A 7,112-nucleotide genomic window follows, 5' to 3' on the forward strand; every position below is an offset into this window, starting at 1 on the left:
ATATGGATTTCGAGGAAGAGGAGCCTCCGTGGCTCAGGTAGCAGCGCGTCGCTTCTCACCGCTGGTTTCGGTGATTCAAATCCCGGTCACTTCAAGTGAGACTGGTGCTGAACAAAGCGCAGGCGGGACAGGTTTCCTCCGACATCTTTCATTCCAGCAACACTCTAGAAAACGATTTCATATCATGTCACTCATTAATCATTGCCTTAGAGGAGTGCCACAGGCACAATTCCTGTCCTCGCCGCTAGATAGGGGCTTCATTCATTCCACTCCTGACCCGGTCAGATGACTAGAAACAGGCTGTGGATGTTCATTTTTCATTTGGAGAAAGATGAATGGGGTGAATAGGAAAGATAAAGTAAGAAATGAAGAATAAGAAGAGTGGGATAAGAAAGAGAAAAGCTACGAAAGAAACGAAGGCGAAAGAATTGCACTGTATGAGAAGAGATTTTCTGATGACACGTGCAATAGAAGGACAGAGAGAGAGAGAGAGAGGTAAGTTTCCACCTGGCAGACAACATTAAAGTGAGAAGAAAATTCGACCTGCAGGAGAACGATAAACATGGAGAGACAGGCCATTCGAAGAACAGCTGATGATGATGCTGATGATAATGTGTCCTTAAGAAAAAGCCCAGCTTGAAAAGTATATCACCATGTGCCAGGGTTACGGCGAAGACTGGTAAATGACCAGAAACCAGAAAGCATCTTGAGGCAACCTCTAGGGCTAACAAACCTAGTTGTAAAAGGATGGGTACCCGTCCAAAGCAAAGTCAAGTCAAAAAGCATGATGGCACAACATTTCAAGAAACATACCCCAGGGGTAAATCTTCGGATAAATCCCTCGTCGTGAACGCTACGGCGCACGAGTCTCGTGCGGATTCTGGGGGAGACTCGACATCATGCAAGAGACGAGTCGGAGCGTCTCGGTGTACCCCGAAGAGTCAAAAACTCAGGCCAAAATCTAAATCCTTTCTAGCAACTTTCAACATAAATTCTCTTACACAAACTTGCAAGCTGAAAATCCTCACCAAAGCTCTTCACAAAAATCAGATATCCATAATGGCCCTACAGGAAACAAGATACCCAGATGAAGAGGTTTTTGAATCCGAAGGCTACCGATTTTTCAAGTGCAAAGCGCAAAGAGGAATCCTCAATGGAGCTGCGATGCTTGGAACTGCGTTTGCTGTTAGAACCAAGATCCTTAAATCGGTTGCAAATTTCGAACCTGTGAATGACAGATTGTCTATACTCATAATTAAATGCGCGAACAAAACCTACGCTCTAGTTAACGCACATGCTTCTACAAACGATAAGAACAAGTCTGATTCAGACGAAGTTGATAATTTCTGGGACCTACTGGATGAAAAATTAAACAAAATCCCCAAACACCATGTAAAGCTTCTTTTGGGTGACTTCAGTGCCCAACTAGGTCGTGAACAGAAGTACAAGAAAGTTATAGGAAACTACCCTGATCTCAAAAGAACCAATCCCAATGGCAAAAGACTGGTGTCCATTTGCGAAAATCACAACCTGCAGGTCATGTCGACCCACTTTCGCCATCTACCCAGAAAGCGAATGACTTGGCGTTCTCCCGTCCAAACTCTCGGAGAGTTCCAAATTTTTCATGTTGCAATCTCCAGGAGAAACATCCCTGAAATTATGAATGTCAAGGTAAAGAAGGGCATCAATGTGGCCTCAGATCGCTATATGTCTCTTATCAAATTGAAACCAATTCCCGCAAACACAAGGAAGACAACCAAACAGATCACACGCTTCGACAATAATAAACTTCGGCAAAGGGTCGAGGAGTTCCAGGAGAAGGCTAGACCAAATGACTGTGACTTTAACAACGCCAAAAGTCTCCTTGTTGAGGCCGGTTGCAGAAATCAAGAGAAGCAGAAAGCATGCCTGGTGGAACGGTACCTGCGAATCAGTCCTCCAAGAAAGACTCTATGCGTGGAAACAGTACTACTCTACGAAATCAGAAAATGATTGGGAAACCTACAAAACCCAACGTGCCCAAGCAGCTAGGGTGATCAGAACTGAGAAACGTAAATACGAAAAATCTCTTATTGAAAAGATAGAACAAAACTTTAGGAAGAATGAAAGCAGAGAGTACTACAGAGCCTTCAAACGCAAACTCACTGGCTATAAACCACCATCTCTATGCTTTGAGCGAACGGACGGCGCACTGGCGACGTCGAATGAAGAAAATTGCAGCATTCTGGCAGACTACTTCAAGAATTTACTTAATTGCTCTAAACCGCAAAGCCCTATTGAGACCAAGGAACCCTTACTCAGGTACCCAGATTCCAGACTACCCGACAGAGATGAAATCAAGCGCCATATTGCCCGTCTCAAAAATAACAAAGCGCCGGGGGAAGACTTAGTAGTAGCAGAACTATGGAAATATGCCCCAGAGGAATTACTTGATATCTTGCAAAAGCAAATAGAAGAAATTTGGAACGGTGACCCTACCCGAAGATTGGAAAATAGCTTTGATCCATCCATTACACAAAAAAGGCAGCATGAAGAACATCAACAACTACAGAGGAATATCTTTGCTACCCGTGACTTACAAAATTCTATCACATGCCATCCTGGAGCGTTTGGAAGCACAAGTCGAACATCAAATAGGTGAATACCAAGGAGAGTTCAGAAAATGTCGCTCAACAGCCGAGCAGATCCAAAATCTCAAAACGATCATCAGATATTGTACACTAAGGTCCAAGCAGTATGTGTCTGTCTTTGTGGACTTGAAGAAAGCGTACGACTCCATTGACCGGGAAGTCCTGCTAAACATCTTAAATGAATTCGGAGTTGATTTGAAACTGCTGGCATTACTTAGAGCCACCCTGATCGATACAAAATCCAAGGTGAAGTTCCACGGATGTCTCTCGCATTCCTTTGACATCAAAACAGGAGTCCGACAAGGTGATGGGCTATCCCCGATACTCTTCAACTGTGTTCTTGAAAAGATCATCAGAACCTGGCGGGTGAGATTACAGGAAACCAACTACAGTCCATTGAGAATAGGAACGAAATCCAAGGGGATCGCAACAGACTGCTTAACATTTGCCGATTATATTGCTGTTCTCTCAAACGACATAGAAACCGCTAGAGCTCAAGTTGAAATTTTAAAGGAAATTGCCGAAAAAACTGGCTTGCAGATATCGTTTGAGAAAACAGAAGTAATGACTAACATCAAAGAGGCTCCTCCAAAACTCCATACAAAATACGGGGACATCACCCGAGTAGACAAATTCAAATACCTGGGTGAGATCATCATGAAAAATGGACTGGACAAAGAAGCACTTCAGGAGCGAGTACGCAAACTGGAAATAGCCTACCAAACATCCCGCACAATCTACAACAAAAAATGCCTGTCCCAAAACACCAAGATACGTCACTATGAAACAGTTCTGAAGCCAGTAGTTCTATATGCAGCCGAAACCCTGTCTCTAAATGGCAACAAATGACTCCTTGAAGAACTGGAGAAAAAAGAACGCAAAATTGTGAGAGGAATCTTGGGATCAAAGTACAGAAATGGAATCCATCAAAAGAGATCCAACGAGGAAGTCTACAGCAAAATAGAGAAAATTACCGACACAATCAGAAAAAGACGGGCACGATTTTACGGTCATCTGAAAAGAATGGACGGAAGGAAGTTAACTAAAGAAATCTTTCACTTTTTTGATTCAAACCCCAAAACCACAATTCCCTGGTTTAGAAATATCAAAGAAGACCTGCAAATACTACATATCTCAACTGAAGACGCCCTTAACAGAGATCTCTTCCGCAAGAAAATATTGACGAACAGGCTAAACCGAGACGAGCAACCGAAGAGAAGACTCCATGCCCCTTGGACAGAAGAGCGTAAGCAGGCCCAATCACAAAGAATGAGGGAAATTTGGGCTCTAAAGAAGGCCAAGTTCAGTGTCAAATGCAACGAGACTTAACGTGGTCCTTGATGGCCCCGGCGAATTATATAAATAATAATAATAATAATAATAATAATAATAATAATAATAATAATAATAATAATAATAATAATAATAATAATAATAATAGTGTCCGCCTCTGCAGTGTAGTGGTTAGAGTGATTAGCTGCCATCCTGGTAGGTCCGGGTTCGAATCCCGGCTCTGCCACGAAAGTTGAAAAGTGGTACGATGGCTGCAACGGGGTCCAATCAGCCTCGGAAAGTCAGATGAGTCCTGGAAGTGGTTTCCCGCGGTTTCGCACTTCTCCTCCAGTCAAATGCCGGAATGGCACCCAACTTAAGGCCACTACCAGTTCCTTCCCCCTTCACCGTCTATCCCTTCAGATTTCCCCACAACGCCCCTGTTCAGCATACCAGGTGAGGTAGCGTGAGCGAGGTACTGGTCCTTCTGCCCAGTTTTATCCGCGACCCAAAGTCTCACTCTCCAGGACACTGCCCTTGAGGCGGTAGAGGCGGGATCTCTCACTGAGTCTGAGGAAAAAACCAACCCTGGAGGGTAACCAGATTAAGAAAGAAAGAGAGAAATAATAATAATAATAATAACAATAATAATAATAAATTATTAGAGCGACGATGGGAAAGGGAAGGGCTAGAAGTGGGAAGAAAGTGACTGTACCCTTAATTAATTCATCATCATCATCATCATCATCATCTGTTTATCCTCCAGGTCCGGCTTTTCCCTCGGACACAGAGAGGGATCCCACCTCTACCGCCTCAAGGGCAGTGTCCTGGAGCTTCAGACTCTTGGTCGAGGATACAACTGGGGAGAATGACCAGTAGCTCGCCCAGGCGGCCTCACCTGCTATGCTGAACAGGGGCCTTGTGGAGGGATGGGAAGATTGGAAGGGATAGGCAAGGAAGAGGGAAGGAAGCGGCCGTTGCCTTAAGTTAGGTACCATCCCGGCATTCGCCTGGAGAAGTGGGAAACCACGGAAAACCACTTTCAGGATGGCTGAGGTGGGAATCGAACCCACCTCTACTCATTTGACCTCCCGAGGCTGAGTGGACCCCGTTCCAGCCCTCATACCACTTTTCAAATTTCGTGGCAGAGCCGGGAATCGAACCCGGGCCTCCGGGGGTGGCAGCTAATCACGCTAACCACTACACCACAGAGGCGGACTAATTAATTAATTAGTATGAAAATGGGGAAACCAAGGAAAACCGTCTTCACGGCTACCGACAGCTGCCGACACATTGGAAGTCGAACCCAAACCTACTATGTCTAGAATGCAGGCTCATCACTACCCGACCCTAACCGTACGGCAACTCATTCGATGATAATAATAATAGTAATAATGTCCCCCTCTGTGGTGTAGTGGTTACTGCGATTAGCTGCCACCCCCGGAGGCCCGGGTTCGATTCCCGGCTCTGCAACGAAATTTGAAAAGTGGTACGAGGGCTGCAACGGGGTCCACTCAGCCTCGGGAGGTCAAATGAGTAGAAGGAGTGGGTTCGATTCGCACCTCGGCCATCCTGGAAGTGGTTTTCCGTGGTTTCCCACTTATCCTCCAGGCAAATGCCAGGATGGTACCTAACTTAAGGCCACGACCAATTCCTTCCCTCCTTCCTGTCTATCCCTTCAGATTTCCCCAAAGGCTCCTGTTCAGCAGAGCAGGTGGGGCCGCCTGGGCGAGGTACTTGTCATCCTCCCCATTTGTATCGCCCGAGCCAAAGCCTCACGCTCCAGGATACTGCCCTTGAAGCGGTAGAGATGGGATCCCTCGCTGAGTTCGAGGGAAAAACCAACCTTAGAGGGTAAGCAGATTAAGAAAGGAATAATAATAATAATAATAATATTAATAATAATAATAATAATAATAATAATAATAATAATAATAATAATAATATATACTTTTGTGGATACGCTCATTTTTATTTTTATCTGCTCTGTGGGGAGGAATACCACCTGCATGTCGTTAGAGGCTACTAAGAGGGGAACATCCATAAAAGTCTGTACTCGCTCTTTACTAACTAACTAACCACTGAACGTTTCCATTCCTCCCCTGAAGGGGGGAGGCGGGCCTTTTAGACGGTGACGCCGTCTAAAAGGCCGGGAGATTTGTCACGGTGAAGGAGATGTGCGGAGAAGGTGAGGGGGTGGGCGGCCGTGGCCTATACTACGAACTGTCCCGGCATTCGCCTTAGTGCAGGAGAATGGAAAACCACGGAAAACCATACTCAGGACAGCCGACGGTTGGGACCAGGCGTGAAGTCCGGCACTGTGCCCCAGGCCCGTCTCCCGAATGCAGAGGCATAGAGCCCACGGTAGAGCCGTGGCCAACTTTCCTCTGCTCGGTTGGCCGGTCAGAGTACAGAGCTGTTGGACCACGGGCAAGCCGTGGCCTCTTAAGGGGCGAAACCCACTCTGCATCCACCGACCACTCTCTCTCTCTCTCTCTCGTCTTCTAAGCCCAAAGACGTATCCGTAAGGGAGAAAATGTACGAGAGTTAAGTATTTTTTCCCCCTCTGATTAGTGTTAAAAAAAGGTTGGTTGCCCAGTTGTACTTCCTCTTAAAATCATTATTATTAACACCACCGCCATCGATCATTTCCCGTCTATGACGCTGTCCCGCTTGGTAAGTGCCGAGCTGAATGGCTCAGACGGTTAAGGCGCTGGCCTTTCGATGCCAACCTGGCAGGTTCGATCCTGGCTCAGTATTTGAAGGTGCTCAAATACGACAGCATCGTTTTAGTAGATTTACTGGCACGTAAAAAATCTCCTGTGGGACGTATAAACAATAACGTTTAGAACTTAGAAACTTGTGTCCGCCTCTGTGGTGTAGTGGTTAGCGTGATTAGCTGCCACCCCCGGAGGCCCGGGTTCTATTCCCGGCTCTGCCACGAAATTTGAAAAGTGGTATGAGGGCTGGAACGGGGTCCACTCAGCCTCGGGAGGTCAACTGAGTAGAGGTGGGTTCGATTCCCACCTCAGCCATCCTGGAAGTGGTTTTCCGTGGTTTCCCCCTTCTCCTCCAGGCGAATGCCGGGATGGTACCTAACTTAAGGCCACGGCCGCTTCCTTCCCTCTTCCTTGCCTATCCCTTCCAATCTTCCCATCCCCACCAAGGCCCCTGTTCAGCATAGCAGGTGAGGCCGCCTGGGCGAGGTAC

Source organism: Anabrus simplex, chromosome X (assembly GCF_040414725.1).
Source record: "Anabrus simplex isolate iqAnaSimp1 chromosome X, ASM4041472v1, whole genome shotgun sequence".
Classification (NCBI taxonomy): Eukaryota; Metazoa; Arthropoda; class Insecta; order Orthoptera; family Tettigoniidae; genus Anabrus; species Anabrus simplex.